General features: G+C 42.3%; 1 non-coding gene across 1 annotated transcript; it reads right to left on the bottom strand.

Moving 5' to 3' along the window:
- Positions 1–7,058: 7,058 nt before the first annotated feature.
- On the bottom strand, positions 7,059–7,130 carry TRNAW-CCA (transfer RNA tryptophan (anticodon CCA)). The gene has a single exon. It is a non-coding gene; the product is annotated as a tRNA-Trp (tRNA).
- Positions 7,131–10,169: the final 3,039 nt, after the last annotated feature.

The following is a 10,169-nucleotide window of genomic DNA, read 5'->3' as shown; positions in this document are numbered from 1 at the left end:
TACCAGTTTCTGTTATAAAAGTCCTAGACAAGGACTTGGGGGCTGGTCCAGCTGGATCAAGTGTTCTTCCCTGGAATGGTCAAATGGCTTGGAGCAGGTCACCTTGTACTAACATGGCAGCTGTGGATGATAAGGCAGAGGCAGCTCCCAGAGGGCAAGAGGGCACTGAGCAGACGAATCCACCAGTGTCTGCTTCAAATGCCAGCTCACACTGTGGCGACTCTGATGGAGCCTTAATCACTCTGGTTGTCTGATTTGTTCTTTCCTGTATCTTATGATCCGCATCCTGGAGGACAAGATTTAAACCTCCAATTTTACCTTCAGAAGCACTATTTGGAATAACAGCTAAGATGCTCAATGGTTATCTTAGGACATCCCCAAATTTCATAAGTTGGCCCTATGTGTGAAAGAGAAAAATCTGACATAGTTTAAACTAGAATAGTGTCAATGTCTGTTATAAAGCACTTTTCCACATGTCAGATTTCATTATTCTATCAGTTAGGGTGTCATCCGTACCTAGAGCCTATTATACAGAATTAAGTAAGTCAGAAAGAGAAAGAAAAATATCATATACTAATGCATATATGTGGAATCTAGAAAGATGGAACTGATGAATCTATTTCCAGGGCAGCGATGGATAAACAGACATAGAAGACTTACGGACATGGAGTAGGCAGGGGAGGTGGATGGAGAGAGTAAGATGTATGGAGAGACCAACATGGAAACTTACATTGCCATATGTAAAATAGACAGCCAATGAGAATTTGCTGTATAACTCAGGGAACTCAAACAGGGGCTCTGTAACAACCTAGAGGGGTAGGGTGGAGAGGGAGATGGGAGGGAGGGGACATATGTATACCTATGCCTGAATCATGTTGATGTTTGGCAGAAAACAGCAAAATTCTGTAAAGTAATTATCCTTCAGTTAAAAAATAAATAAAATTTTAAAAAGACATGTCATCCACGCATTTTAGAATAGTACATAGTATCTGTGCACACAAGGATTGGTGTGTGCTATGGTGTGTACTGTGTAAACACATGAAAATAGGTCAGACTGTCTGCATACATGAGAGCTGTGTTCACAAGACGGGTGTGACATCTGTACATATCAGGAGAGGTAACTTGTATCTACTTGTGGATCCAGGAATGTCTTATATCTTCATCCCTCTGAAAAAGCACTAATTACCTGTTTCATGTTGATTGTAATGCAAATTACTCTAGAGCCTATGAAATACAAAACTGCAGATAAACAGAGGGTCATTTGGGATTTGTTCATTCGTGGGATATGTGACGCCAGTCTCCATCATAGTGGTATGATGGGTTCGGGAAACGGAACAAGGTGATGCTGGCTAGCATTTACCTAGCTAAAGCTCTGTTCCCCCTCTGCAGAGGGGTTAACAGTAAATTCCTCATAGAGTTGTCATGAGAATCAAGTAAACTGCCATGAAAAGAAGCTAGCATACAGCTAGCATGCAACATGGCGGGCACAAAATAATCTGTCCATCCACAAAGAATTTGCTACCTAAGACCCGGTTCCTGGTGTCTAATAACATCCTCCAGTAACAGCAATGGGGCTCCTTGGAAAAATGGCTGATTTTAGGACTGAGACAGGAAATACACAAGATGAGCCTGGAGCATCTTGCAATGCCAGAAAGAGAGGAAGTACTCAAAAAGCAAAATAACGAGGTAGGTGTCTTCGCTCAGGCTGCCATAACAAAGCGCCATAGATTGCGTGGCTTAAACAACAGAGGTTTTTCTCTCACAGCCCTGGAGGCTGGCAAATCCAAGATCAAAGTGCCAACAAGGTCGACTTTATTCCAAGGCCTCTTTTCTTGCTATGAAGTCAGCCACCAGCTCACTGTGTGCTCACGTGATCCTTGTATGGGATACAGGAGAGAAACATGCTCTCCAGTGTCTCTTCTTATAAAGGCACTAATCCTATTATGAGGGCCCTCATGGCCTCATCTAACCCTAATGTCCAAATATCCACCTCTAAATACAAACATGCTTGTGATTAAGGCTTCAACATGTGAACATGGAGGGGCAACAGTGAGACACAAACATTTAGTTCAAAATAATGTGTCAAGGGGGCACAGGAACCAAAGAACCCTGATGCCAATGTGAGTAGCAAAATAAATAACGAAGAGTTGAATTATAACCGAGGATATAGAACAAATGCCCAAGAGTTCATGTTCTTTTTTTTTTAATTTTGGCCACCCCATGAGACATATGTGACCTTAGTTCCCCAGCCAGGGATCAAACCTGTGCCCCTTGCATTGGAAGGGTAGAGTCTAAACCACTGGACCACAGGAAAATCCCAAGAGTCCATGTTGATGTAAATAAATGAACATCAGAAAAGAGATGGGTCTCCCATGCAGAAGAATTCCAAATAATTTATGTAGATACTCTGCCCTCAGATTGGAGGGGGGGGTCATAATTCTTCACTCTTTATGGAAGAACTGCACAAAAAGACTTTCTTCTGAAGAGCAGAGCATGAAAGGGAAAAATAAAGAGAAGCGTTATAGAGGAGAAACCTGATGACATGACCTCAGTCGATTAAGGTCGACATAAATCAGGCATAAACCATGCTGCTGTGTTGCTGTTGTTCAGTCACCGATCATGTCCAGCTCTCTGCGACCCCATGAACTGCAACACGCTATCTGTCCTTCACTATCTCCCTGAGTTTGCTAAAATTCATGTCCATTGAGTTAATGATGCCATCCAACCACAGCATCTCATTGCTATAATGAGTTGAAAATGCCACTTGACACCCAAGGATTCATGGTAGTCTAACTATGAGGAAGTTCAGCTCAACTGCTGAATCGTGTCCAACTCTTTTCGACCCCATCGACTGCAGCACAACAGGCTTCCCTGTCCATCTCCAACTCCCAGAGCTTGCTCAAACTCATGTCCATTGAGTCAGTGATGCCACCCAACCATCTCAACCTCTGTCATCCCTTTCTCCTCCCGCCTTCAATTTTTCCCAGCTTCAGGGTCTTTTCTAATGGGTTAGTTCTTCCCGTCAGGTGAGCAAAGTATTGGAGTTTCAGCTTCAGCATCAGTCCTTCCAATGAATATTCAGGACTGATTTCCTTTAGGATTGACTGGTTTGATCTCCTTGCTGTCCAAGGGACTCTCAAGAGTCTCTTCCAACACCACAGTTCAAAAGCATCAATTCTTCGGCACTCAGCTTTCTTTACGGTCCAACTCTCACATCCATACATGAGCACTGGAAAAACCATAGCTTTGACTATACAGACCTTTGTCAGTAAAGCAATGTCTCTGCTCTTTAATATGCTATTTAGGTTTGTCATAGCTTTTCTTCCAAGGAGCAAGTGTTTTTTTAATTTCATGGTTGCAGTCGCCATCTGTAGTGATTTTGGAGCCCCCCAAAATAAAGTCTGTCACTATTTCCATTGTTTCCCCATCTATTTGCCATGAAGTGATGAGACCAGATGCCATGATCTCATTTTTTGAATGTTAAGTTTAAAGTCAGCTTTTTTACTCTCCTCTTTCACTGTCATCAAAGAGGCTCTTCAGTTCCTCTTTGCTTTCTGCCATAAGGATGGTGTCATCTGCATATCTGAGGTTATTGATATTTCTCCCTGCAATCTTGATTCCAGCTTGTGCTTCCTCCAGTCTGGCATTTCACATGATGTACTCGCCACATAAGTTAAATAAGCAAGGTGACAATATACAGAGTATATTGTACCTGATGTACTTGATGTACTTCTTACCCAGTTTTGAACCAGTCCATTGTTTCATGTCCAGTTCTAATCATTGCTTCTTGGCCTGAATACAGATCTCAGGAGGCAGGTAAGATGGTCTGATATTCCCCTCTTTTAAGAATTTTCCACAGTTTATTGTGATCCACAGAGTCAAAGGCTTTAGCATAGTCAACGAAGCAGAAGTAGATGTTTTTCTGGAATTCTCTTGCTTTTTCTATGATCCAATGGATGATGGCAATTTGATCTCTGGTTCCTCTGCCTTTTCTAAATTCAGCTTGAACATTTGGAAGTTCTCAGTTCACCTACTGTTGAAGCCTGGCTTGGAGAATTTTGAGCATTTCTTTGCTAGCGTGAGATGAGTGCAATTGTGTGGTAGTTTGAACATTCTTTGGCATTGCCTTTCTTTGGAATTAGAATGAAAACTGACCTTTTCCAGTTCTCAGGCTACTGCTGAGTTTTCCAAATTTGCTGGCATATTGAGTGCAGCACTTTAACAGCATCATCTTTTAGGATTTAAAATAACTCAGCTGGAATTCCATCACCTCCACTAGCTTTGTTCATAGTGAAGCTCCCTAAGGCCCACTTGACTTTGCACTTCAGGATGTCCGGCTCTAGGTGAGTGATCACACCACTGTGGTTATCTGGGTCATTAATATCTTTTTTGTGCAGTTCTTCTGTGTATTCTTGCCACCTCTTCTTAATATCTTTTGTTTCTGTTAGGTCCATACCATTTCTGTCTTTTATTGTGCCCATCTCTGCAGGAAACGTTCCCTTGGTATCTCTAATTTTCTTGAAGAGATCTCTAGTCATTCCCATTCTATTGTTTTCCTCTGTTTCTTTGCATTGATCACTTAGGAATTAAAAATGAAAGTCACTCAGTCATGTCCAACTCTTTGTGACCCTGCTGCTGCTGCTGCTGCTGCTGCTAAGTCGCTTCAGTCGTGTCCGACTCTGTGCGACCCCATAGACGGCAGCCCACCAGGGTTCCCCGTCCCTGGGATTCTCCAGGCAAGAACCCTGGAGTGGGTTGCCATTTCCTTCTCCAATGCAGGAAAGTGAAAAGGTAAAGTGAAGTCGCTCAGTCATGTCCGACTCTTAGCAACCCCATGGACTGCAGCCTACCAGGCTCCTCCGTCCATGGGATTTTCCAGTTAAGAGTACTGGAGTGGGGTGCCATCACCTGACTGTACATTCCATGGAATTCTCCAGGCCAGAATACTGGAGTCGGTACCTATCCCTTCTCTAGTGGATCTTCCCAACCCAGGGATCGAACCCAGCTCTCCCACATTGCAGGCAGATTCTTTAACCTCGGAGCCACAAGGGAAGCCCAAGAATGCTGGAGTGAGTAGTCTATCCTTTCTCCAGTGGATCTTCTCCACCCAGGAATCGAACTGGGGCCTCCTGCATTGCAGGCAGATTCTTTACCAACTGAGCTATCAGGGAAGCCCTAGGAACTAAAAACACCAGACAAATCCCAATAGATATGCATGCTACAAAGTGTCTGACCAGTACTCCTCAAAATTGTCAAGGTCACTGAAACAAGGAAAGTCAGATGAAGTGTCACAGTCTGGAGAATCCTAAGGAGAGATGACAGTCAAATGTAATGTGGTTCCTTGGGAGGATCCTGGAACAGAGAAAGGACATTGGGTAAAAACTAAGGAAATAAGAATAGAGTATGGACTTCATTTGATATTGTGTCAAATTTATCAGTACCCCTTCTAAAGTCTCCTCAGCCTTGGCCAGCCTATCTCCTGGCCTAAGAGACTTACTTGGTAGGGTAAGCATCAACCTTGAGAAATCTATACCCTTTATTTCCATGTCCTTTTAAGGCTTTGACTGCTGTTTTTGTCCATTTAGGGCTTCCCAGGTGGCTCAGTTGGTATGAATCTGTCTGCAATGTGGGAGACCTGGGTTTAATCCCTGAGTTGGGAAGATCCCCTGGAGGAGGGCATGGCAATCCACTCCAGTATTCTTGTCTGAAGAATCCCCATGGACAGAGGAGCCTGGCAGGCTGCAGTCCATGGGTCTCAAAGAGTCAGAGACAACTGAGCAATAAACACAACACAGCATTTGTCCATTTATCATCAAGACCAGCAGGGGAATCAGTAATGTAAAGGAAACACAGTAGAAGTAAACCAGAAACTAATGTTACCAATTACTTATGAGGGGTAGATGGGACAGAGATAAAAAGAAGGGGAGAGTGAGAAGTGGGTAGAACGGATGAGGGAGTGACTGAGACCTCTGTGAGTATGTTGTTGTTGTCAGTTGCTCGGCTGTGTCAACTCTTTGCAGTGCCATGGACTGCAACATGCCAGGCTTCCCTGTCCTTCACTGTCTGCTGGAGCTTGCTCAAACTCACGTCCACTGAGTCGATGATGCCATCCAACCATCTCATCCTCTTTCACCCCCTTCTCCTCCTGCCCTTAGTCTTTCCCAGCATCAGGGTCTTTTCCAATGAGTTGGCTCTTCATCAGGTGGCCAAAGTATTGGAGCTTCAGCTTCAGCATCAGCCCTTCCAATGAATATTCAGTACTGATTTCCTTTAGGATTGACTGGTTCGATCTGTGAGTATCCTTTTTGTACAGCTCTGACTCTGAGAATTGAGGTGTGGTTTCACAAACCCCAGGAACAAATAATTAACATCAGCCAAGATGTGGGGAGAACCCAAAATGCAATACAAATAATAACCAATAACCTAACTGTACTACAAATGAACAATATAACCACACTATGGCAAAGAAAGGAACTAACCTGAATCGCTTCAGAATGTAATATTTTGAATGGGTAGCAAAATACAAAAAGAACTGTACACAAACAATACACACTAGTTACTAGGTTATTCAAAGGAGTATAGGTTAGAAATTCTGAAACTATTTTATGTATGTGCTGTGTGTTAGTTGCTCAGTCATGTCTGATTCTTTGTGACCCCATAGACTGTAGCCCACTAGGCTTCCCAACCCAGGGGTCAAACCTGCATCTCCTGTGCCTCCTGAATTACAGGCAGGTTCTTTACCATCTGAGCCACCAAGGAAGCCCCGTGTAAGTGCTGCTGCTGCTGCTAAGTAATTTCAGTTGTGTCCAACTCTGTGCAAGCCCATAGATGGCAGCCCACCAGACTCCTCTGTCCCTGGGATTCTCCAGGCAAAAATACTGGAGTGGGTTGCCATTTCCTTCTTCAATATAAGTGCTGAGTGAGTGAGTGAGTGAAATCGCTCAGTCGTGTCCGACTCTTTGCGACCCCATGGACTGTAGCCTACCAGGCTTCTCCGTCCATAGGATTCTCCAGGCAAGAATACTGGAGTGGGTTACCATTTCCTTCTCCAGGGGATCTTCCCAACCCAGGGATCGAACCCGGGTCTTCCGCACTGGAGGCAGACGCTTTAACCTCTGAGCCACCAGGGAAGCCCAATGTAAGTGCTACTGCTAAGTCGCTTCAGTCGTGTCTGACTCTGTGCAACCCCGTAGACAGCAGCCCACCAGGCTCCCCCATCTCTGGGATTCTCCAGGCAAAGAACACTGGAGTGGTTTGCCATTTCCTTCTCCAATGCATGAAAGTGAAAAGTGAAAGTGAAGTCGCTCAGTCATGTCCGACTCAGCAACCCCATGGACTGCTGCCTTCCAGGATCCTCCATCCATGGGATTTTCCAGGCAAGAGTACTGGAGTGGGGTGCCATTGCCTTCTCCGATGTAAGTGCTAGGATTGAGCAATTAAGTAAATATATTTGGAGAATGAGAGCAAGTTTCTCACTTTGAGAAAGGAGTTACAAATAGGAAAAGAGCAAGACTACAATGAACCCTGTATTTTTGGATTGGAATTAGAGGTTATCATAATGAATTCATGATTTGTTGTATATTCATTGATTGATAGATATAGAAATAAATACACATATATGTGTAGGCATGTGTGAGAGAATATATATATTCTCTCTCTCCCTATCTGTTGTTGTTCAGTCGCTCAGTTGCATCCAACTCTTTGTGACCCCATGGACTGCAGCATGCCAGGCCTCCCTGTCCATCACCAACTCCCAGAGCTTGCTCAACCTCATGTCCATTGAGTCAGTGATGCCATCCAATCATCTCATCTTCTGTTGGCCCCTTCTCCTCCTGCCTTCAATCTTGCCCAGCATCAGGATCTTTTCTAATGAGTCAGTTCTTTCCATGACGTGGCCAAAATATTGGAGTTTCAGCTTCAGCATTAGTCCTTCCAATGAATATTCAGGACTGATTTCCTTTATGATTGATTGGTTTGGTCTCCTTGCAGTCTAAGGGACTCTCAAGAGTCTTCTCCAACACCACTGTTCAAATGTATCACTTCTTTGGCGCTCAGCTTTTTTTATGGTCAAACTCTCACATCCCTATGTGAATACTGGAAAAACCATTGCTTTGACTATACGGACCTTTGTTGGCCAAGTAATATCTCTGCTTTTTAATATACTGCCTAGGTTTGTCATAGCTTTTCTTCCAAGGAGCAAGCATCTTTTAATTTCATGGCTGCAGTCACCATCTGCAGTGATTTTGGAGCCCAAGAAAATAAAGTCTGTCACTGTTTCCATTGTTTCCCCATCTATTTGCCATGAAGTGATGGGACGAGATGCCGTGATCTTCGTTTTTTGAATGTTGAGTTTTAAGCCAGCTTTTTCATTCCCCTCTTTCACTTTCATCAGGAGGTACTTTATTTTCTGCCATTAGGGTGGTGTCATCTGCATATCTGAGGTTATTGATATTTCTGGAATTCTCTTGCTTTTTCTACGATCTGGAAGTTCTTGGTTCACGTACTGTTGAAGCCTAGTTTGGAGACTTTTGAGCATTACTTTGCTAGTGTGTGAAACGAGAACAATTTTGTGGTAGTTTAAACATTCTTTGGCATTGCCTTTCTTTGAAATTGGAATGAAAACTGACCTTTTCCAGTCTTCTGGCCACTGCTGAGTTTCCAAATTTTCTGGCATATTGAGTGCAGCACTTTCACAGCATTATCTTTTAGGACTTGAAATACCCCAGCTGGAATTCCATCACCTCCACTAGCTTTGTTCGTAGTGATGCTTCCTAAGGCCCTCTTGACTTCACACTCCAGGGTATCTGGCTCTAGGTGAGTGATCACATCATGTGATATACATATATACATATATTCTCCTAGAAGTGTGTGGTATACTGTTTGACCCAGCCATTCCAATTTAGTCATTTATTCCAAGAAGATCATCATATGTACATGCAAAAATATAAGGAATTACATTGTATCATTATTTACAATAAGCAGAGAAAGAGAGAGAATTTATCTAAATGTACATCTGAATGAGTCCCAGCGAGTGGTGACCCCAGTTCTCAAAATCAACAAAAAGGAATGAAGCAACGGAAGAAAAGACATGTCTAACATGGGTTATTGACTGAAAGTAACAGGATTATAACTGGCACTATTATTGGATTTTTTTGGTAACCTTTCTTTTTTTTTTTTTTTGTCTTCTTATCCCTTGAGGAACTGAATGCCTGTTTGTATGGATTGCACTGTAATTTGACCATTAGGGCAGAGAATTCTATCCATCCCACCTGATCTCAGGTGTTGATGAAAAATGTACTCCTGTAGGCTTCCTGGTGGTTGAAGAAAACCAAGATTAATGACTTGTGTTCTCCCTTTTAAAAGTTTGCTTATCTTACACAAACTTAGCTTTGGAATATCTATCTATATATATACATATATGTGAATATTCATTCATGAATATATATATTCATTCTCAGACTCTCAAGATTTGTACACTTCTAAGTTGGGCTTCCCTGGTGGCTCAGATGGTAAAGAATCTGCCTGCAATGAGGGAGACATGGGTTCAACCCCCAGGTCAGGAAGATCCCCTGGAGAAGGAAATGGCAACCCACTCCAGTATTCTTGCCTAGAGAATCCCATGGATAGAGGAACCTGGTGGGCACAGTCCCTGAGGTCGCAAAGAATCAGACATGACTAAGCAACAAACACACAAATTTAAAAATTGACCTTAAAAAGATCAGTGTCATTAGAGTCATTCTTTTGTATAAACTGATACCAAATTATGCATATTTCTTATTTTTAATAAGGATTTATACAGTGGAATACATATTAAACTGTATATATTTTCATAAGCTTTTTAATTAGAAAAACTGTGAATAACTTTATAGTAGTTACAAAAGCTTATATTTAATAAAGCTCTTTTTATTCCTATAAAGCATATAGTTGCATATATTATCTAGAATTTGAATGTTATAGGATTAGAAACTTGTGAAAACCCAGAATTATAAATACTGTAGAAAATCATAAAAAATCACCAATGGATGGAAGCTACCCAAATGTCCATCAGTGGATGGATGGACAAACAACATGTGGTATATATATGTAATAGAATACAAGACAGCCTTAAAAAGGAAGGAAAGCCTATAATATACTACATGCTTGAATCTTTCTTTTTTTAATTAAAATGT

This window comes from Bos javanicus, chromosome 18 (genome assembly GCF_032452875.1).
Source record: "Bos javanicus breed banteng chromosome 18, ARS-OSU_banteng_1.0, whole genome shotgun sequence".
NCBI lineage: Eukaryota > Metazoa > Chordata > Mammalia > Artiodactyla > Bovidae > Bos > Bos javanicus.
The sequence above is the reverse complement of the archived record's forward strand: the minus strand, read 5'-3'. Positions and strand labels throughout refer to the sequence as shown.